Source organism: Primulina eburnea, chromosome 3 (genome assembly GCF_022965805.1).
Source record: "Primulina eburnea isolate SZY01 chromosome 3, ASM2296580v1, whole genome shotgun sequence".
Taxonomy (NCBI): Eukaryota; Viridiplantae; Streptophyta; class Magnoliopsida; order Lamiales; family Gesneriaceae; genus Primulina; species Primulina eburnea.
The window spans coordinates 21,524,929-21,549,215 of NC_133103.1; the positions used below are offsets into that span (position 1 = coordinate 21,524,929).

The 24,287-nt window shown below is 34.8% G+C and overlaps 2 long non-coding RNA genes across 6 annotated transcripts; one reads left to right on the forward strand and one right to left on the reverse strand.

Moving 5' to 3' along the window:
- Window positions 1-3,883: 3,883 nt before the first annotated feature.
- LOC140827301 (uncharacterized) lies at window positions 3,884-9,069 on the reverse strand. 5 transcript variants are annotated; one of them, XR_012116943.1, is made up of 5 exons: window positions 8,734-9,069; window positions 7,903-8,514; window positions 6,777-7,567; window positions 5,464-5,707; window positions 4,679-4,880 (listed from the first exon to the last, which is right to left on the reverse strand). It is a non-coding gene; the product is annotated as an uncharacterized lncRNA (long non-coding RNA). The 5 variants fall into 5 exon arrangements; XR_012116942.1 differs by lacking the exons at window positions 4,679-4,880; window positions 5,464-5,707 and adding an exon at window positions 3,884-4,264 and having other exon boundaries at window positions 8,734-9,068; XR_012116941.1 differs by lacking the exon at window positions 5,464-5,707 and having other exon boundaries at window positions 8,734-9,068.
- A 289-nt stretch (window positions 9,070-9,358) lies between these two features.
- Window positions 9,359-15,267, forward strand: LOC140828411 (uncharacterized). The gene is made up of 3 exons (XR_012117183.1): window positions 9,359-9,791; window positions 10,057-10,147; window positions 15,182-15,267. It is a non-coding gene; the product is annotated as an uncharacterized lncRNA (long non-coding RNA).
- The last annotated feature ends 9,020 nt before the right edge of the window (window positions 15,268-24,287 follow it).

A 24,287-nucleotide genomic window follows, 5' to 3' on the forward strand; every position in this document is an offset into this window, starting at 1 on the left:
GCGACGAAGAATCCTTGTTTTTGCCTTTGATTTTTTTGAAAATGTGTGTGTAGTGTGTGTGTGTGTGTGTTTCGGCTGATATGGTGTACAAAAGACAATAGGTTTCTATTTTATAGATTTTAATTTGCATGTTAATTGGCTTAGATTTTGGGCCTTTAAATTTAGGAGCAATTGGGCCTATTAATCTTAGGTAATTTAGGCTCAATAACATCTATTTAATTGAAAAATAAAAGTTTATAAATATTAGTTTTCAAAAATGATAATTTTGGCCTTTTAAAAGTTCTTCGTTTGGCCAAAATTGGTTTCCCGGATAAAATTAAGCTCGTCTCATAAAATAATTTTAACTCTACCATTTTTATAAAAATTTAATCATATTTAGTTATATTAATAAGCCTTGAAAATATTTATTTTATCTTTATCGTCCCCGGTCTCCTTTCTCATCCTATTATCGAATATTCGGATTAAATCTACATTTTTCATAAAATCATGCAATTAGACCCTTAATCATATAGTATTCATCATGTAAGGATTTAAAATCGATAAGTAAATCAAGTAAGCAATTTAAATCGTTTGCATGCATGTGGTTTACATTGGTTGATTTTTGAACGTTACAGGACTTTATTGACTTTAATGTAAAATCGATCTTTATTTTAATAATATTTTACGGTTTTATCTAATTATGACATTTATTTATCTATATACACATGCAAGCTGCATAGATAAAACTCTTGAACAAATAATATGTATCATGATGTCTGTCTCACAACGTAAGATCACGAAACTCATTAGGAAGTGTATCATATATTCTAAACAAGTTCCCAATTGAATCAGCAGCCTAAAATTATGTTAAAGGTCGCTCGAGTTTGAGACTAACATCTGTTATTTAAACGTAACGTTTCATTGGTAATGGCATGGAGATGTTCATTCATACAGATAGATGATCATTTGAAGATTCACTGTACAACCTTCCATCGGACTGTCCAAATTCTTATCATTTATCGAGTGGAATAGTACGCAGTTACGTTTGAACACCATTAATCCTTTAGCCAATGACAACATAGAGGATATACGTACTAGCATGCACTTTGATCTGTTTACCGTCTCCATTGAGGGGTCATGAGGTGGGTGTAGTTTTGAAATACGTAGGAGCAAATACATTGTATTCGGGGATTCACTGTTTGCCTATGAGTGAAGATATCCTATGTGATCTGATGAATTAATAGTACAAGGAAACTATGGCCATAGTAAGACATGTTCATTTTGGAAAGATGTTTCTTCAGTTGCACATAACATATAACTATTATTACTAAGATATATCACATCGTTATTGAATTCTTATGCAACTCTCCGTATATCAATGGTTGCAGTTTCGATTGTGATTTATTTATGAGTCAAAAGGGCCGTACTTTACGCTTACCATAACATAATTTTAATGCAGGAACTATCATTGATACCTAGAGGATCATGAGACGATGCTATTAGATGCTTTTACCATGATCTGATTAGTGCAGTCAAACTTGAGTTCTGACATTTTTAATCAAGAGGTTGATGAAAAGAATGTGGCAAATTAGGGTAAGCCCGAATAAGAATAAATGTTATTCTAAATCACAAGGAGGTGTAAACCTGCAGCTATAAGTATTCATGGACCATTGATGATCATATTAGTATCAGATTCTGCATTCCCAATAAGATATTCTAAGTTCACGAAATTGAATTTGGCGAATATAGTTTAATAGAGATAAAAAAATGCTTATAAATGAGTTTATAAGTTGATTGCATATGATGAAACAAGTGGAAGTTAACTTAAGTGCTAATTGAGTAAGGAGATAGGAATTACATGTTTTGATGAGGGAATTCACAAAACTGACAGCTGCCAAAAATAGATTAGTAGAAATTTTGATCTTCGAAATTTTCGATTTTCGCTATAAAGAGATAACAACAATGGAACAGGGGATTCTGCTATGGGCGGAGACATGTGTTATCTCTTAAGCTCTCCGACGGCGAGAATTCATAGATCTTGAGCTGAAAAAAGTGTCTTATGGTAATTAATCCAAGAGAAAGGAGAGACTTTACCGCTCATGGACCTACTGCCAAGGATGATGCAGCGGTCATCGGTCAGATCGAAATGGATGCCGACTCTGTCAATGATGATTAAAGTGAAGAGGCCGGAGTATGAACTCCTAAAAGTGGCAGAGGTTCCGGCTGTTGAGGAGGTAGTAATGTCAGAACAAATTCAAGCCACCGAAATAGAAAATAAGGCATAATGTGTTACAACTGTTCCTCCCTCGAATGTTAAAAATGAAGATCTCCCAGAGATTCCGTTAAGCTCAATGGATGAATTGGTTATGTCACTCTCACAATTTGAGTTTGACCAGTCATATATGGACCATTTTTTTCTCCAATGATGCAAGACCAGATCGATGAAGACGTCCATTCTAAGGTAGAATCATTGCCAACCACTTTGAACGAAACATAAATAAAAGTTGATCCAATTATTTATCAGGACAATCTGACCAGTTCGGATATGGTAATTTAGAAGTGCAATAAAACCTTCTGATTCTCATATGCAAGTGATTGAAAATCTCACCAATCCAACCGTTGATTATCAGGCCATTCTAAGAGCTCAACCAGCGATATGATCGGTTAATATAATCAGAGTGTTTAGAAAGGGGGTCGAATAAACATCGGGCTTTTTATTATCTTTTGAGGGATGAATCAGTCTTTTATATGACTGATCCTGAAATCTTGTATGTCGAAATAAATCAGTCAATTAATAATAGTGCGGAAATAGAGTGAAATATAGATTGAATACCAGTGTAGAATATTGTGAAAATTGAATAACTAATCAACTAGAACACATGAATTTTATGGATATTCGGAGTCTTCAAGTGCTCATACATGACCTCTCCCATCTCAAGGATATTTTTTTCACTAAAAGACTTTGATGTATCACAACATATTGTTATAATCCACTTCAGTTGGATTTATACACTTCCAAACTGAAACTTTTATTTTTTTCAAATTCTTTACATTCATAAAACTTATTCGCTCTTAACAAGTAGCCTGACTGCTATGAATAAATAAAATGAAAATAAGAGCGTAAGTATGCGATTTGCAGATTTAAAAAATGCTTGAAGAGAGTATTGCAATTGATCGATGATCTTCAATAGTGTGTTCAATATGTTCACCATCTTGTGTTCAACTGAGTTGATCAGCTATATATAGTCTTCGATCCCAACGGTCGTATTGAATGGAATGACAAATATTCGATGAATCGTCGTTTAGTTCAAGCTGATGACTTTATCTAACAGTAGTACGAAATATCAGATTGTTTTGGCCTGTTACATCTGTTTTGCTTGTTTACGAACTGTCTGTCTGTCGTCTGATATATCAACTGATGTCATGGCTAACTGATCAAGAGTCAACTGATCAACATATCAGTTTAGCTGGACATTTTCAGTCCAAAGTGATATTATTTCAATTCGGGATACTTCAGTTGACGAGGACTCTCTCAGTTCAGTTAATCGAATTTTTCAGTTTTAAATATCGATTAGTTAACTGAAATTTTACGTCATTGGATTTATATCTTATTTCAATTACTATTTTTCCGATCAGTTTGGTCCTTCAGTTCTTTTGCAAGTATATTTTTCAAACTCTGAAACTTATAATATTCCAATAATTTCCCTATTTTTGGCATTTGACAAAACTTAGATGCCTTGGACTGATGAACCGATTAACCTGATGAAGAAATTGATTGTAGATAAAATAATATACAGATTAGTACATAATCAGAAAAGATTTTTCATTGAGTTTGAAAGAGGTAAGTACAGATTCGTACATACATTTCAAAATGAAAAAAAAAATACAGATGTCCAATAGACTATCAACTGACTTAGGACTCTTGATCATTTCTTGGACTTCTTCTCAGCTGTTCCTTTGTCAGTTGGTTTGTCTGGTTCAGTCCTTTTCTTGCTGCTACTCCCCATTGCTGTTGTCAGCTTTCGTCCCCTTTTTTGTCAACACCTGCTGATCCAGTGAGGAGAAGGACTGCTGAACTGACTTGATCCGAAACTTCAACTAGTTGATCTGGTACCAAGTCAATTTTCTTTGAGAGACTTTCGTGGACAAAATCAATCATGTTGCTTAGTAGTTCCTTAGAGGAGAGAGAGTAGGGATTGTAACTGGCGGTGGACGTGGAAGGTAAGCTATCTCCTCCTCGCGAGCCCCACGGTCCTCGCGATCAATCATACGTCGGGGAGGCATACTGTTCCATAATCAAACCCAACACATAACCAACATACATAACAATAATAATATTTATATAACAAATTAAATATTATTCAAAATTTAAACATGCAATTAAATAAACTCGCACTTTAATACTTCTTACATTTAAAATTGTAAAAACATACAAACTTGAGGCGTGACTTCCTGAGCTACTCGCAACCAACAGTAGGCACAACCTTTTTATCATTACTTTCCTCTGATACCAACTGTAACGACATATACTTACTATACTACTTAAAATATGCGAAAAATAAAATTTTTCTATCTAATTAATTCTTAAATTTTACACTCAATAAAAACCTACACATCATTTTCGAAAATTTCAGTAATTAAACCAACAAAATTTGAAACAAAAATAATAAACAATTCAGATGCTGATTATTTTGAGGCATAAAAAAAACATCCACGCCAACGTCCATAAAATATTCCCAATGAACCAACAAAATAATTTGTTCTCAACCATGAGTAAACAAAATAAATCAGAGTACTAAATCAGTTTTAACACTCATAAACTGGAAGGTCATCGGGCGTGCACTGCCTAAATCCCGAGTTTGCTCACTGATCATCACCTCCAGCTTCCTCAACAATGTCATCTGCATCAATCAAGCCCAATGAGTCTAAAGACTCCGTATGCATAAACTGTAAGTAGCAAATACTACATAATAAAAGCAAAAATGTGATTTAAACAAAATTAATACGTAAAATAACTAGGCATAAATAAATACTACGTGACTTCCCTGCATAAATAATTTCATAAACGTGCTTCATGTTTGATATAACATAAACATAATCATTTTGCGTAAAGTTTTGCTCATTGAAATGTGGCACCATAACATAATTTGTTTGATCAAACTAACACCACAACGCTTGTCCGACAAGGATCATCATAGCCCTTGATCTGGATATTAACTACCAATCATAAGATACTCATAACATAAATTGGAAAAGTCCCCAGACACAGTTCTCCTGTTCCAAACTCGTATTGGCCACAAGACAACTTACATAACTCAAAAATAATATTTTTGCATATTATATTTATTTAAGAACGTCGTGGACCTCTTTGGATCGACCCCCGCACCCGGTGCCACCACTTATAACTTACAATTCAAAAACATCCCAAAAACTTTCATCTTACCCATACGACTCTCGAATTAAATAAAACCACTTGCGACTTACCCTCACGACTCGGGACTCAACTCAACTTTGACCAGCAACCTAACACGTTGTCCTAGCCCAGCCCGAACCTGCCCCCAACCACCCGAACCTGAAGAGCAGCCCCCATGCGCATCGATGCGACATCTTGTGCTCCACATATTCTTCGTGGGACTAGACCACTTCCGACCCTTTAAAGACTGATAAATAATATCCGAACGATCCACACGACGCCTACGCAACAAAAACTCACGAACTCTTGAAAGATCTTGCACAAAACAAAATTCAGCATACAAATATATGTTTTGATTCAAATCTTTCATATATAAAAACGTTTTTCATGCATAAGTATTATCAAATAGCAGTATATAACAAGATTGATGCGTCAAGAAAGATGTAGAACATGTCTTTACGTATAAAAGCTCGAATAAACGAATATCGGTGCAAAACAACGTGGAGGATAAACGGGAAACGATCGCAAAATGTTTTTCCTTGACAGAACTTGTAAAAAAAACTAACTAAAGTATCAATACAGGAGAGGAGAAGTGGTGGTAGCATCTAGGGAGCCAAAAACCCTAGGTTTCTTTAGTGTGTGTGCGCACAATTGGTGGGTGTAAGTGGGTTTATCATTTTTTTTTCCAAAAACCATGCAAATTTAATATAATGCTAACATAGCAATTTAATTAAAAAAAATAAAATTATTAATAAAACATTAAAAACCACGCTCAAAAATTAAATCTCTTAATTTTTAATTTGCTAATAAGATTCTTTTAAATCTTTTGATTCACCTAAAATTTGATACTTAACTTTAAAAAGCAAAATTCATAAATCATTTAAATTAACTAATTTCTGGGTTTAAAATTAAAAAATAAGGTTTAATTTTAGCATTTAAAAGTTCATAAAAAGAAAAAAATTGGCTCTCACAACATGATGTACGATAATATAACATAAAGTCTATCTTACATGGTATCATATAATATAATTTAATTTTAAAAATAATTATAGTATTTTTACATATGAATTTGGATATTTTATCCATCTGCTAACCATTTTCGATGCATTATTCAGCTTCTCTCTTGAGCTAAAAACCAATTATGCTTTTAAAAAAATTATGATCCAGAAAAAATTATATGTCCGATCCACAAAAATCAGAGTCCAAATAAGACAGAATTTCGGAGGATCATTCGAGCCCTAGGTCTTGATGTACCAAGTTTCCACAGGTAAAATTTAACGTAACTAAATCGAAACAGAATCATTCCGAATAATGAATAGCCAAAACAAAAGGACACGGCAACATAAATTGAAACATCGAATCATATATCAAGAAGCATATTCACCTCCAAGAACCTTGTTACGATAGCCCTCCCTGTCCACCAGACACCGCAACATAACCTAAAAATAATTGCGCTTCCTCGAATCATTTGACGACAAAGTTCTGCATCATGCGCAACCATCTTTCTTTACAAATTTCAATAGATGAACCAAGTTCTTTCTTCAAGTAGCAAACTAATATTCACCAAATATCTTTCTTAGCTCAATGGATGAAGCGGACAGTTTGAATCAAGGTAAAGAAGCAATTCAAAAATACTGATCTTCCAACCACCACAACAGCAAAATCTCATAATAAACATGCACCGGTGACAGCAGTTCCACAAGTACAAAAACGTGAAAGTAATTCATGGCCAGGCTCCAGCGGTCAATTGGCAAGCCACAGAGCGAAGATTGCTGATCTATTACAATCGACAGATGCCTCCGAAACTTTCAAGACAAAGCTTTCCTTTAATATATATTCTACATTACAGCATATTGACCATTGATAGCTCAGAGTGCAACAAAAGTTTCAGTGGCTTAATTGATTAGCTTAATTGATATAGTTTCGAATGTACAAAAGAAAATTCGCAGAACTTGGAAATGTATGACGAAATGAATAAATATGATACGCAATGCCAAACATCAGAAGCATAATGTAAACACCGATGCGTATGTAAAACACGGACTAGTTAATAGAACAAAATTAGCGTTGTAGATCAGACGATGACCAACAAACACAGTTGCTGTGATTACTGCAAGAAGAAAGTGTAGCAGAACTGTTTGGATTGCATGATTAACATTTACCCCATCAGGATGCCTGTAGATGGAAAACCTCATATTCCAATTTTAAAGCTAAAATGGTATAAAAAATTTCCAAGAACTGAAAAAGTCCAACAACATTGTTATGGCTGTAACTGTACAACGTCCTTCACTCTTCTGAATTTGATAATAATGAATTAAACATATCCTTCTCATTGTTCTGAATTTGATAATAATAAGTTAAACATACAAAGACACGAAGTTTCATTTTTGTGAATCCAATTATCATAAATTTATTAGACAAATTAATGTGTGAAAATTGCAAAAAAAAAATTAGATGGGAACATTTTGGGTGATATATCAAACATGATACAAAGGAAAGCTGATATATACCTTTGAATTCGTTGATACTTTGGGTGATAGAATCCTTGTTTGCTTTCTTACTTCTTTCCTCGCAAAAATTGAGATTCAGTTTGGTAATGAATGGATTGGGATAGAGTTTGATTAGTTGTAATCAGTATCCCATTCAAGGCCAAACTGCGGGATAGATTGCCGGATACGCACCATTAACACCATGGAAGGAAACAAAAGCAAATGGCAAGAACAGAGAGAGAGAGAAAAAAGACACAACGCGCACGAGAGAGGAGAGTCGGGCAATTTCCCGTACCATCTCCCCTCCAAAACAAAAAAAACATTTTTTTTATTGAATTCGCGACCTGCCATGCGAGCGCACCCATCATGGCAAAGGTCAAAATCGACAAGCGATCGCCATGTTACACGACTATTTCCTCACCATTCTTTCACAACAAATCACACAACGATGATATTGAAGCAATAACATGCAATTAAACACAATTATTTGTTAAAAACTTTCTCAAACCGCATGGTATTCGCTATTCCACTGCATAAATCCTCCACGCAACGATTGTTTCTGAGACGGGAGAAAAAGGCTGAATCCGGTGAGAGAAGTACAGTTCAAAAACCTTGTCGTCGAACAAAGATCACCTAAGGATTTAAGATCAATCAAAACACGAAAAATATAAGATCACGGACGTAAGCTATAGCAAAAAGGCAAAAATAAGAATCAAACAACCAAAAATCAAGAAATTCCGAAATGAAAACTCGCCAGAGGCCTTTGTGGCATAAACCATCATCAATTCAGCCATAGATCATCTCTACATAGGGTAAAAAGATATTACAAAACACAAAACAGTCATAAAATACCTTCATCAAAGACCATGGATAATACGAGTAGATTCGTAAACTACCTTCATCGTTCAGCCGAAATCCTCCACAAATCTCCCGAGCAGGATCGATCGAAATCAAGAACGGAACCGAAAGAAAGGCCCGAGAAACGGTTAAAATCGTAGAGAACCATTAGTTTCAAATCCACGATCGAAACTCAGATCGTCGCACGATGCAACAGAATATTAAAGGAAATTTTCACCAAAAAGAATCAACGAAGCGAAAATCTAAGAAAAAAGAGCGAGCTAAATAGCTAGTTAGGGCTTCATAGCGAGGCGGCGATAATAGAAGATTGCGAGGCGGCTGATTGAGGGTTGTAAAAGGCAGTATTTATTGAACGGTGTGGATAGGTTATGTAGATTAATCGATGGCTGGGATTGGATCTCGGAAATTTCTAGATGCGAGTCTTCGACGGGAATGAGAATTGGAATATCTTTTACTATTTATTAAAGTTAAGCTCATTATAAAAATTATTTGGTGTCTTTGGTCTGTTTTTTGTTTATGCAAAAATGCCCCTCCATCTCCTTTGACTTTCTCCCCCACGTTCCCATCTCCTTTCATCATATCCAACGCATACATCAAAATAAGATTCTCTCAAATCAAATCCGTATCTCAGATTTCACCCGCAAATCTATCGTGGTTGTTGTTTCCTCCTCCACGTTTGTTTATTTTTCTCCCACTACTTAAAGCGTCATTGAACAGGATGACTTCGACGGTCTTCCTCGATACTTCGAGCAATTGATTGACACACTCGACTCCAGCCATCCTCTCCTTAGTGTCCTTCCAGCACGCCAACTCGCGCTCCTCATCCATAGAGGCGGTGGTTTGGCTTACGGTGATTTCAATTTCTTCCCTATTTAAATTAATTTTAGTTTGATTACTGCTGTATCACCTCGGACACCATTTAGGTCTTCATCGATACTTCGAGAAATTAGTTGAGACGCTCGACGCCAGCAATCCTCTCCGTAGTCGCCTTCAAACGCCCCAACTCCAGCGCATCCTCCATAGTGGCGGTGGTTTGGATGCAACACCCTACGGTGAGTTCCATTTTTTCCATCTTCAAATTTATTTTATTCTCATCACTGTGTAACGGCATATTATTTATCGTGTTTTATTTGCTCCACTGTATGTGTGTTGATGTGATAATAGTCATATATTCATGCTAATACTCATATATTCAATGACATCAAAATTGTTTATTTTTTTCACATTTTATACGTGTGCAAAGTAGCCAACAAGAAATTAGGATACGAGGCACTTCAATGAAATTGTGAGAGAACCCATTCTGTACATTGATAACAGGAGCCAACCGCCATCCTCAGGCAAATTCGGTTCGTCCCTCGATTTTCCCCTACATCGTCACGTCCACACATCGCTATCGACGCATAATCAGGTAATTCTTTCAATCCTAATTCCCTTTTCTCTTCTTTTATTTTGTTTGTTGGACCACTGGTTGATATAGTGGATCATTTGCCTGCTTTTCATGTTTGTACATTATGGCTGCACTGTTTGTATGTTATGGCCCAGCATTTTCTTGCTGCAAATTGAAACCTTTTTGGCTTTTACTATCTTGAAGTAGATTTTTAAAAAGTTACAAATATAGCTTTTAAATTTTACAGATAGTAAAATTTGTAGCCGAATGGTTCTGTAGGGATAAATGGACAAGTTGCAAAAAGGGACAAATACTATCTTTCTTTTTGTTTTTTTCGGGGTTGGGCTTTTCTTTGAAGATGTGATGTTAAATAACGTGAAAAGATGTGGAGCTATGAATCCTGTTCTAACTGCAATGAAATCCCTCTAAAGCCGAGTTGATCTAGCCATCACCCATGTAATGTGTGAGAGTAAGGCAGCCAAGAAAAAGACATGAAGCAATATACACTAATTTACTAGAGGATATGTAAATACACACATTTAAGTATTCTCAAGGATTGCCTGATCACAGAGAAATTTTAAGAAAACTTTGGTTCCATAAGGTAAATACGAGAATGAGCACATACAAGCTCATGAATGTCGACCTCAAAAATGTCGATTGGAATGGCTCTGTCATCTTTACTTTTTACCGCCAAATGATGGAAAAATAAAATGTTCTGCCTGTGTGTAATCTTGATTATTGGATCAGTGGAATCCCATTAAATACTTAATTTCACAGATCTATGAAGCAACAATTTTAAACTTTTGAAACCAAAGTAGGGGTTCCCCAGAGTAGCATAGATTCGTGAAGAATCGTAGCCCTTCGGAAACATTCTGATGAATGTATATATTATTGTGGCAATAGCTAGCGTTACTTAGCGGCGGTGGTTTGGCTTACGGTGATTTCAATTTCTTCCCTATTTAAATTAATTTTAGTTTGATTACTGTTGTATCACCTCGGACACCGTTTAGGTCTTCATCGATACTTCGAGCAATTGGTTGAGACGCTCGACGTCAGCAATCCTCTCCGTAGTCGCCTTCGAACGCCCCAACTCCAGCACATCCTCCATAGTGGCGGTGGTTTGGCTGCAACACCCTACGGTGAGTTCCATTTTTTCCATCTTCAAATTTATTTTATTCTCATCACTGTGTAACGGCATATTATTTATCGTGTTTTATTTGCTTCACTGTATGTGTGTTGATGTGATAATAGTCATATATTCATGCTAATACTCATATATTCAATGACATCAAAATTGTTTATTTTTTTCACATTTTATACGTGTGCAAAGTAGCCAACAAGAAATTAGGATACAAGGCACTTCAATGAAATTGTGAGAGAACCCATTCTGTACATTGATAACAGGAGCCAACCGCCATCCTCAGGCAAATTCGGTCCGTCCCTCGATTTTCCCCTACATCGTCACGTCCACACATCGCTATCGACGCATAATCAGGTAATTCTTTCAATCCTAATTCCCTTTTCTCTTCTTTTATTTTGTTTGTTGGACCACTGGTTGATGTAGTGGATCTTTTGCCTGCTTTTCTTGTTTGTACATTATGGTTGCACTGTTTGTATGTTATGGCCCAGCATTTTCTTGCTGCAAATTGAAACCTTTTTGGCTTTTACTATCTTGAAGTAGATTTTTAAAAAGTTACAAATATAGCTTTTAAATTTTACAAATAGTAAAATTTGTAGCCGAATGGTTCTGTAGGGATAAATGGACAAGTTGCAAAAAGGGACAAATACTCTCTTTCTTTTTGTTTTTTTCGGGGTTGGGCTTTTCTTTGAAGATGTGATGTTAAATAATGTGAAAAGATGTGGAGCTATGAATCATGTTCTAACTGCAATGAAATCCCTCTAAAGCCGAGTTGATCTAGCCATCACCCATGTAATGTGTGAGAGTAAGGCAGCCAAGAAAAAGACATGAAGCAATATACACTAATTTACTAGAGGATATGTAAATACACACATTTAAATATTCTCAAGGATTGCCTGATCACAGAGAAATTTTAAGAAAACTTTGGTTCCATAAGGTAAATACGAGAATGAGCACATACAAGCTCATGAATGTCGACCTCAAAAATGTCGATTGGAATGGCTCTGTCCTCTTTACTTTTTACCGCCAAATGATGGAAAAAAAAAATGTTCTGCCTGTGTGTAATCTTGATTATTGGATCAGTGAAATCCCATTAAAGACTTAATTTCACAGATCTATGAAGCAACAACTTTAAACTTTTGAAACCAAAGTAGGGGTTCCCTAGAGTAGCATACATTCGTGAAGAATCGTAGCCCTTCGGAAACATGCTGATGAATGTATATATTATTGTGGCAATAGCTAGCGTTACTTCAACAAAAATGAATGCTATGAAAAGGTCAAACATATCAATCATATCAATAAAATACTATAACTGTGGTTAATTTTTTTTTTCCATCTCCTCCAAATCATCATCTTTAATTTTTTTTATGTTATAAGGTGTTAAATTTCATCCACCTCTCAATTGTCTCAACTCATCTACGTGTATTGAATTGTTCTCCTATATTGCAACATCACGTCTAAATTTTTTTATTTTATTAACTCATTCATGCCTTCAAAATTTTAAATTCATTTTATTTTCGGAAAAAAATAAATCTCTTTATGTTATTTTTTTTTCTTGCAATAAAATAAAAATAACTACACGAGCTTTTTAATTTTATGTTTTTTGTTCCATATATAAATTTAAAATTCAATTTCAATTTAGATCTCTATGATTGTGATTCCAAAATAGATAATACTTGAGTGAATTTACTATTTAAACTATAACATAATAATTCGTCAAATACTATTTGATTTATTTTCCAGCACCTTTAAATTTTATTTCGTGTGAAAATTAACGTTATAGATAATGGAGTTTAATATGTTATTAATTGTATGATTTGTTTTCGTTTTGTTTAAAGATCCTCTGTCAATAGCTTGATGTATTTTATTAAAAAAAATAATATGATGGATCTCCAACTTTGTTTTTCTCAAATAGTATATTGCTTCAACATTATTGTTTTTTTAATCCTTATTCGATTTATTGTTTATAAAATTGTACATAAACCTTTTTTGATATTATTTTTTTAATTCACTTCGAGCAAATTCCTCTTCCCATCATTCGAATGCATATTTGTCTATTGTAATTGAAGTATTCATATTCCAATTAGTTTCATTATGGAATTAAAATTCTTGAATCGAGCATCATCAAAGCTTGGGTTTTTTGGTACATGCAATTGTAATAAACAAATTATTTGTGATAATATATGCAATTGCAATAAAAAATATTTGAACAGGGTGCTCTAAAGTGTGTACTCATTACTCATTTATACCCTGAGTGTGATTCAAAGTTGAGACCTTTAGGTATGACTTCTTCGGATAATTTACAGTTTCTCATAACTAACATTTTTTCATATCTTTTTCATCATATTCAATGTATCAAAAAGGTCCTATTTTATTTATTTTTGTCTTTGGCTGTCTTCATGACAACCTTTAATTTTTTAAAAAAACTCATGTCTCATTTATACTACGACAGTGATGCAAAGTTAAGACCTTTAGGTATGACTTCTTTTGTTAATTTACATGTTTTCAGATATTTTTCATCATATTCAATTAATCAAAATGGTCCTATTTTATTTATTTTTTGTCTTTGGTTGAGTTGATGACAACCTTTATTTTTTATAAAACTCCAGTTCTCACATGTTAATGACAACCTTTAGTTTTTAAATAACTTCATTCCATCGCTTTATATTTGTTGTTATTGTTTTATGTTGGGAATTGAGTTCTGTTCAAACTTTTTTTTTATCCAATACTCCAGTTTATAATTCTTGGAACCATTAAAAACTGTCAAATGTTTTGACAAATTCAATGTTATTCTGTCACTTGAACCTAAATAAAAAGAGGTACATTGTCTTTAACTTTTGCTAAAAGAAAATTTATTTCTAGAATTAGATGCAATGTTTTTATGTCATCTCATGTTGATTCGTTCTTCAAACAAGATAATCAAGTTTTGTAATTTTGTATAAACGTCCTTCAAATTATTTATGCTCATGAAAATTTGAACTTATTTAACTTCAAAGTGATCATTTGGTTGTCTCAAAAGACACTTTTTCTTCTGTCATACGTTGTCATATTACCCGTCATTATAAAAACTGTTTGGTGTCTTTGGTCTGTTTTTTGTTTATCCAAAAATGCCCCTCCATCTCCTTTGACTTTCTCCCCCACGTTCCCATCTCTTTCCATCATATCCAACGCATACATCGGTTTCTTTGAAAACTGAAAATCAGATTCTCTCAAATCAAATCCGTATCTCAGATTTCACCCGCAAATCTATCGTGGTTGTTGCTTCCTCCTCCATGTTTGTTTATTTTTCTCCCACTACTTAAAGCGTCATTGAACAGGATGACTTCGACGGTCTTCCTCGATACTTCGAGCAATTGATTGACACGCTCGACTCCAGCCATCCTCTCCTTAGTGTCCTTCCAGCACGCCAACTCGCGCTCCTCCTCCATTGAGGCGGTGGTTTGGCTTACGGTGATTTCAATTTCTTCCCTATTTAAATTAATTTTAGTTTGATTACTGCTGTATCACCTCGGACACCGTTTAGGTCTTCATCGATACTTCGAGAAATTGGTTGAGACGCTTGACGCCAACAATCCTCTCCATAGTCGCCTTCAAACGCCCCAACTCCAGCGCATCCTCCATAGTGGCGGTGGTTTGGATGCAACACCCTACGGTGAGTTCCATTTTTTCCATCTTCAAATTTATTTTATTCTCATCACTGTGTAACGGCATATTATTTATCGTGTTTTATTTGCTCCACTGTATGTGTGTTGATGTGATAATAGTCATATATTCATGCTAATACTCATATATTCAATGACATCAAAATTGTTTATTTTTTTCACATTTTATACGTGTGCAAAGTAGCCAATAAGAAATTAGGATACGAGGCACTTCAATGAAATTGTGAGAGAACCCATTCTGTACATTGATAACAGGAGCCAACCGCCATCCTCAGGCAAATTCGGTTCGTCCCTCGATTTTCCCCTACATCGTCACGTCCACACATCGCTATCGACGCATAATCAGGTAATTCTTTCAATCCTAATTCCCTTTTCTCTTCTTTTATTTTGTTTGTTGGACCACTGGTTGATATAGTGGATCGTTTGCCTACTTTTCATGTTTGTACATTATGGCTGCACTGTTTGTATGTTATGGCCCAGCATTTTCTTGCTGCAAATTGAAACCTTTTTGGCTTTTACTATCTTGAAGTAGATTTTTAAAAAGTTACAAATATAGCTTTTAAATTTTACAGATAGTAAAATTTGTAGCCGAATGGTTCTGTAGGGATAAATGGACAAGTTGCAAAAAGGGACAAATACTATCTTTCTTTTTGTTTTTTTCGGGGTTGGGCTTTTCTTTGAAGATGTGATGTTAAATAACGTGAAAAGATGTGGAGCTATGAATCCTGTTCTAACTGCAATGAAATCCCTCTAAAGCCGAGTTGATCTAGCCATCACCCATGTAATGTGTGAGAGTAAGGCAGCCAAGAAAAAGACATGAAGCAATATACACTAATTTACTAGAGGATATGTAAATACACACATTTAAGTATTCTCAAGGATTGCCTGATCACAGAGAAATTTTAAGAAAACTTTGGTTCCATAAGGTAAATACGAGAATGAGCACATACAAGCTCATGAATGTCGACCTCAAAAATGTCGATTGGAATGGCTCTGTCCTCTTTACTTTTTACCGCCAAATGATGGAAAAATAAAATGTTCTGCCTGTGTGTAATCTTGATTATTGGATCAGTGAAATCCCATTAAATACTTAATTTCACAGATCTATGAAGCAACAACTTTAAACTTTTGAAACCAAAGTAGGGGTTCCCCAAAGTAGCATAGATTCGTGAAGAATCGTAGCCCTTCGGAAACATTCTGATGAATGTATATATTATTGTAGCAATAGCTAGCGTTACTTAGCGGCGGTGGTTTGGCTTACGGTGATTTCAATTTTTTCCCTATTTAAATTAATTTTAGTTTGATTACTGCTGTATCACCTCGAACACCGTTTAGGTCTTCATCGATACTTCGAGCAATTGGTTGAGACGCTCGACGCCAGCAATCCTCTCCATAGTCGTCTTCGAACGCCCCAACTCCAGCACATCCTCCATAGTGGCGGTGGTTTGGCTGCAACACCCTACGGTGAGTTCCATTTTTTCCATCTTCAACAAAAATGAATGTTATGAAAAGGTCAAACATATCAATCATATCAATAAAATACTATAACTGTGGTTAATTTTTTTTCCATCTCCTCCAAATCATCATCTGTAATTTTTTTATGTTATAAGGTGTTAAATTTTCATCCACCTCTCAATTGTCTCAACTCATCTACGTGTATTGAATTGTTCTTCTACATTGCAACACCACGTAAGAAAATCTAAATTTTTTTATTTTATTATCTCATTCATGCCTTCAAAATTTTAAATTCATTTTATTTTCGGAAAAAAAATAAATTTCTTTATGTTATTTTTTTTCTTGCAATAAAATAAAAATAACTACACGAGCTTTTTAATTTTATGGTTTTTGTTCAATATATAAATTTAAAATTCAATTTCAATTTAGATCTCTATGATTGTGATGCCAAAATAGATAATACTGGAGTGAATTTACTATTTAAACTATAACATAATAATTCGTCAAATACTATTTGATTTATTTTCCAGCACCTTTAAATTATATTTCGTGTGAAAATTAACGTTATAGATAATGGAGTTTAATATGTTATTAATTGTATGATTTGTTTTCGTTTTGTTTAAAGATCCTCTGTCAATAGCTTGATGTATTTTATTAAAAAAAATAATATGATGGATCTCCAACTTTGTTTTTCTCAAATAGTATATTGCTTCAACATTATTGTTTTTTTAATCCTTATTCGATTTATTGTTTATAAAATTGTACATAAACCTTTTTTGATATTATTTTTTTAATTCACTTCGAGCAAATTCCTCTTCCCATCATTCGAATGCATATTTGTCTATTGTAATTGAAGTATTCATATTCCAATTAGTTTCATTATGGAATTAAAATTCTTGAATTGAGCATCATCAAAGCTTGGGTTTTTTGGTACATGCAATTGTAATAAACAAATTATTTGTGATAATATATGCAATTAACAATAAAAATAATCATTAAACACTCCATTCTCGCTTTTGTTCTGAAATGTATCCCACTATTATTTTTTTTATTTTAATATGTACATTAACTATTGGTCTATAATTCTATATATATAGGACATGACAAATTCTAACTCCAGCTCTTACATCAACGAAAGGCGACAAATGCTAACTCATAACGAACGTGAAAGGATACATTCTATGAACCAACAACGACGACAATCTTACCTTGCTCGACGTCGATCAAATTACCAGATTAGAAGAATGGAATTTAATTCCTCCATTTCTACTTCAAACCAGCATGGGTATGATAAGTAGATCAAAAAATATTTACATGGTCTATAAGTGATATTTTTAATGTGTGCTAGATGCGAAAAACACTTACAAAATACATATATTTTAAACAGATCGACAAATAAATTGGAGATTGGCTCAACGTACCAGACGAAGATCAATGAATGAGGATGCAAGGAACATGGAATTGGCTCGCCGTCGTGCAAATTATCGAAGGAGACAAGACAATGAAAGATCATCAATCCCAGATGAGTCTAATCTTGGTAATAATGATTTTGATGCACCAATTACAATGAATCAAGAATCAACCCATAACATCGTTGAAAATCGTAAGTATCTTTTACAATATTTGGAATTTAAATCCACAATTAAATGTAAATGTGGGGACCCGGACGCTAATCAAGTTCTTAATCATCATTGGGACTAATTAATCAATTATAAAACATGGTCTAAATTTTTTTTTAAAAATGCGGAACGTAGTGAAATCAAACTAATATACATATCGGTATAAAATACAATACAAGTCCTGTACTGCATGCATCCAAAATAAACTAAGGTTCAACATCTAAATATCAAGTGTCAAAACCCTAGATACATCCAAGTCGAAGTCTCCACTCTATCACGATCTCTCATCATCTCCTGGACCCTGATCCTGTCCCACCTATTGTCATGTACACATACAGACAAGACAACAGCCGGATAACTCCGGTGAGAATAAATCCCAGTATAAATCAACGAAACATGCAATCATATAAACAAATATAAAGCATGTAATCAGGTAACAGTAATATGTATCACAATCTGAAACATAATTACAATTCTACAATTCAGATTAGACTCAATCCTAGTCTAGGGATCCCGGTTTCCAAATGTGGTGTTCCTATATCGAATTCCGTAATAGAAGGAACTCCGTTCCTATTACTCGATATAACCAAATATGGTGTTCCTATATCGAATTCCGTAATAGAAGAATTCCAATCCTATTACTCGATATAACCAAACATCTGGCGTCCTGACCTATCCGTCATGGACTGTAGCTCTATCGCTAATATCATTATCTTGAGACATCGTGCAATGTTCCCGTGGCGATTCCACCACTATCAGGAACTTCTGTCACAAGATTACTCATCTGATACCTGCTATCTATAATTCAAGAAAACAAGTACATCAGTCAAATCAATGCAATAAAGTAAAGTATGTGATTTAGGGAAACTCAAGTCTAATCCGACTCAAGTCGATCTCCCAATACCACATTGACTCATACCTTTCTTTCGTCGGTTTCTGGCTCAGTCGAAGTCCTGAATTCACAGTCTGTCTGGCAATGACAATATCAATAATCTCATGTCAATATACCTTCCAAATCAATAACAATCTGATCAATCTGGATTTAATTCAAAATCAACGACATAACGGTACAATTTCAATATCCCCGTCAATACAATATCCTCAAATCACAGTTACAATCCATAACCCATATCCAATACAATCCGTAATCCAATCACAATTCAAATCTGTCTGGTATAAATCAATATACCCTAAAAATTCATAACAATTCCATAATCAGTCCGTTTCTTAATCTGACTTCGATTCTACGATGTCTAACATGTCAAGAACATCATATATGAATTCCATTCAATTCTGACAATAGCATAATTTCAAAGTATGTCAAAACGTAGTAAAACTTACGTCCAGTTGTAGCCTACGTCGATAGGAACTCGGTACCGAAGTCGGATTCAAAATCAGATAACCGGATATTACACAATTAATTCTGGAATCAAAGGAAATTGGAGAGGTCTTGCTTTGGGGATTCTCGGCTGTTTCCTCTGAAGGAATGAAATGCAATTTGGAAATTTATATATCAACTTGCATGGTGAGAGACGTGGCCCTTTCTCCAATTTTCGCCCAAATCTCTCAAAATTACGAAAATGCCATCCAGTAATTACGAAAATGCCATCCAGCAATGTCATTCAATAATTACGAAAATGCCATCCAGAAATTACGAAATTGCCATCCCAATAATTACGAAAATGCCATCCACTATTTACGAAATTGCCCTTAAATTTAATTCAACTATTTTACCACTTAATTACAAAAATGCCATCAACACGATTTTATTTTCGGGGTCTCAAAAAAATGATAACATCTCGGGCCTTACAATTCTCCCCCTCTGAGACACGATTTCGTCCTCGAAATCTCAAGCACTCATATCACAGGCAATCATATCATAAGCTGAAATAGTAAACTCACATCAGTGGAATAATTCTGGGAATTCCTGTCTCATATCTGATTCAGTTTCCCAAGTAGCTTCTTCCATACCATGACGAGTCCACTGGATTTTTACAAGAGGAATTGTCTTTGTTCTGAGCTGTTTTTCTTTACGATCGATAATCTGAATCGGTTTCTCGACATAACTCATTGTCTCATCCAGCTCAGTCTCGTCTGGTGGAATAACATGTGAATCATCAGGGAGATATTTCCGCAGCATTGATACATGAAAGACATCATGTATTCCTGATAATGAAGGCGGCAAGGCGAGTCGATAGGCGCGATCTCCTATCTTTTCAAGAATCTCATAAGGACCGACGTATCGTGGAGACAACTTGTGGGGACCCGGACGCTAATCAAGTTCTTAATCATAATTGGGACTAATTAATCAATTAAAAACATGGTCTAAATTTTTTTTTTAAAATGCGGAACGTAGTGAAATCAAACTCATATACATATCCGTATAAAATACAATACGAGTCCTGTACTGCATGCAATCAAAATAAACTAAGGTTTAACAACTAATGTCAAGTGTTCAACCCTATCTCTAATCCAAGTCCGGAGCCTCCACTCTAATCACGATCTCTCCTCATCTCCTGGACCCTGATCATGTCCCACCTGTTGTCAAGTACACATACAGACAAGACAACAGCCGGATATACCGGTGAGAATATAATCCCAGTATAAATCAATGAAACATGCAATCATATAAAACAATATAAAGCATGTAATCAGGTAACAGATATATGTATCAAAATTTGAAACATAATCAATATCAATCTGTCGACATAACTCATAATTCAGACTAGACTCAATCCTAGTCTAGGGATCCCGGTTTCCAGATGTGGTATTCCTATATCGAATTCCGTAATAGAAAGAACCGTATTCCTATTACTCGATATAACCAATATCCTGGTATTCCTATATCGAATTCCGTAATAGACGAATTCCCATTTCCTATTACTCGATATAACCAAACATCCGGTGTCCTGACCTATCCGTCATGGACTGCAGTTCTATCTTTAATAACCTATCTTGAGACATCGTGCAATGTGCCGTGGCGATACCACCACTATCCGGCACTTCTGTCACAAGATAAATCGTCTACTACCTGTCATCTAAAATCAAGAGAACAAGTATATCATCAATTCAATGCAAATATCAATGCAATAAAGTAAAGTATGTGATTTAGGGAAACCCAAGTCCAAACCGACTCAAGTCCATCTCCCAATACCACATTGACTTATACCTTTCTTTCGTCGGTTTCTGGCTCAGTCGATGTCCTGAACTCACAGCCTGTCTGGCAATGACAATATCAATAATCTCATGTCAATATACCGTTCAACTCAATAAGAATCTGATGAATCTGGATTTAATTCAAATCAACGGTATAACGGTACAATTTCAATATCCCCGTCAATACCGATTCAACAGATAATAGTTACAATCCATAACCCATATCTGATACAATTTGTAATCCAATCACAATTCAGATCTGTCTGGTATAAATCAATATACCCTAAAAATTCATAACAAGTCCATAATCAGTCCGTTTCTTAGTCTGACTTCGATTTTATAATGTCTCATATGTCAAGAACAACATATATGAGTTCCATTCAGTTCTGACAATATCATAATTCTAAACCATGTCAAAACGTAGTAAAACTTACGTCCAGTTGTAGCCTACGTTGCCAGGAACTCAATACCGAAGTCGGATTCAAAATCAGACGGACGGATTGAAAGATAAAGGCGTAAGGATTTTTCACAAATCTCCCTCGACCCTTTCTCGATTTTTACCTTCTGAAAACTGACTTGCATGCTGCTATATATATCCGTTCATGCATAAGGCGAAGTGGCACAATTTCCGCGCAACACGCAGCACCGCGGGTGCGGTCGTTGCCGCACCGCGGGTGCGGTCGTGTTAGCACCGCGGGTGCGGTCTTGGTTCGCACCAAAATTCCTACCCTACTGGCCATCAACCGCGGGTGCACTCCTTCTTGAACCGCGGGTGCGGTGTTGCTTCGGCAACACATTCTAAAATTCAACATAAATGGCCGTACATTATCTTAAATCGTGTCTCAATTGGCCCTTTCGTAATCACGTTAAATTATAAGTCAATAATCCTTGATTAACAGTGATTAATTCTCGGGCATTACATTTCTCCCCCCTAAGATACGATTTCGTCCTCGAAATCACAAGCAATCTATCATATCAGTAAGGAGTATATATAGAAATGTAATAGAACTTTACATCAGTGGAACAATGCTGGGAATTCCTGTCTCATATCTGATTCAGTCTCCCAAGTGGCTTCTTCAACACCATGACGAGTCCATTGAACTTTCACAAGGGGAATCATTTTCGTTCTGAGCTGTTTTTCTTTACGATCAATAATCCTGATCGGTTTCTCGACATAACTCAATGTCTCATCCAGCTCGGTCTCGTCTGGCTGAATCACGTGAGAATCATCGGGGAGATATTTCCGCAGCATAGATACATGAAAAACATCATGTATTCCAGATAATGAAGGCGGCAATGCAAGTCGATAGGCACGATCTCCTATCTTTTCGAGAATCTCATAAGGACCAACATATCGAGGAGACAATTTCCCTTTCTTGCCAAATCTGACAACACCTCTGAAAGGAGAAATCTTCAGGAATACCGACAAGCCAAATATGCCAACCTCAGACGACGACCGTTGGTATTTGAGGCTGGAGATCGAGACATCTGAGTTGAAGTTGAATAGTCTATCCAATGTATATATGTATCTATATACCGAGGTATGTTCTGGGATATTATTTTTTGTATGTAGTCGATTTCAATCATGTGTGCGCTTTTTTATACAATGATGTGAGTAAACGGGATTTTATTATATACTATATTTAGTATTATAATCACAGTTGATAAAATTTGTGTTCATTGTAATGAAAAATTAACTCGTTTTTTCGTTGTAGTAAATTAACTCTAATCAAATTTCATAGTAAGAATGATTAGAAGCTAAGGGTCTCACAAACATCTAGGAGATCATGAAGCGATATTATTAAACGCTCTTACCATAATCCGATGGCTGCAATCAGACTTTAGTTATGATGTTCTTGATTAAATGGTTAATGAAAAAATTGAGGTTGGTTAGGGTAAGTCCGAATAAGAACAAATGTTGTTCAACGATCATCTGTACTAAATTATGACATATTGGTATTGTCAACCTCTCTTCATTAAAAATGTACTAAATGACCTTTTAAAGCTTATATTGACATTTTAGGAAATATTTCTGTCAATCAGGAGTTGATAGGATACTATGTTTCATACTTTTTCTAATAGTCTTTGAACAACTTGATTTGTCGTACCTACCTTGATTTGTTAATGTCTGAACGGTTAGAGTTGAACAATCATACTTCAAGAATTTCCTCGATAGAGCAATCAGGTTAGAAACAGATACAAGTGATTATCTTCTAATGATGTCTGTAGCTTGAGCTTATGATAGAATATGAAATACTTGACTTGTCCAACGGCTATTGTCCTGTAATTAAATGAAAACAACAATTGAGCGAGAAACCACTCGATATTGTTTTTGCCAATGCCAAAACTTACGGTATTATAAAGTTAACATATTTGTAGAAATTTCAATACACTCGCCTACAATTTCTATGCTCTGGTGTTCCATTTTCTCTCCCAAATTGGATTGGGATTCCTCGAGAATCAAAGGCGAATCCAAAATAACAACTATTTGTTTGTCTAGAGCAACTGATGGCGAGAATCGAAGAAGAATTTTTGACTTGTGCCAAATTAAGATCTAAATTTCATGTAGTGAACAGACTGAGTAATTTGGTTGTGTTGGGTCGATATACATAGACACACACACACACACAGATATATATATATATATATATATATATATATATATATATATATATATATATATATATATATATATATATATATATATATATATATAAACATATGATATTTGTATACAGATATTCAGTTTTGGATGGTAAATTTAAAAATTCAAAATCTATATGGTAGAATTTAAATATTCCAAGGAACTCTTCGTATTTTTTTATTATCTAAACTAAATTAGATTTTTTTTATTATCTAGACAAAATTGGATTTTTTTATTTTCAGTTTTTATTATTAAAAAGAAATAAATAAAATTATAAATGATGGAATTTTTTAAATAATTCTAAAAATAATTTGTACGCCTTAAAATAAGACAAAAACTTGTGTGAGACGGTCTCACGGGTCGTATTTTGTGAGACGGATCTTTATTTGGATAATCCATGGAAAAGTATTACTTTTTATGCTAGAAGTATTACTTTTTATTGTGGATATGGGTAGGGTTGACCCGTCTCACAGATTGTGATCCGTGA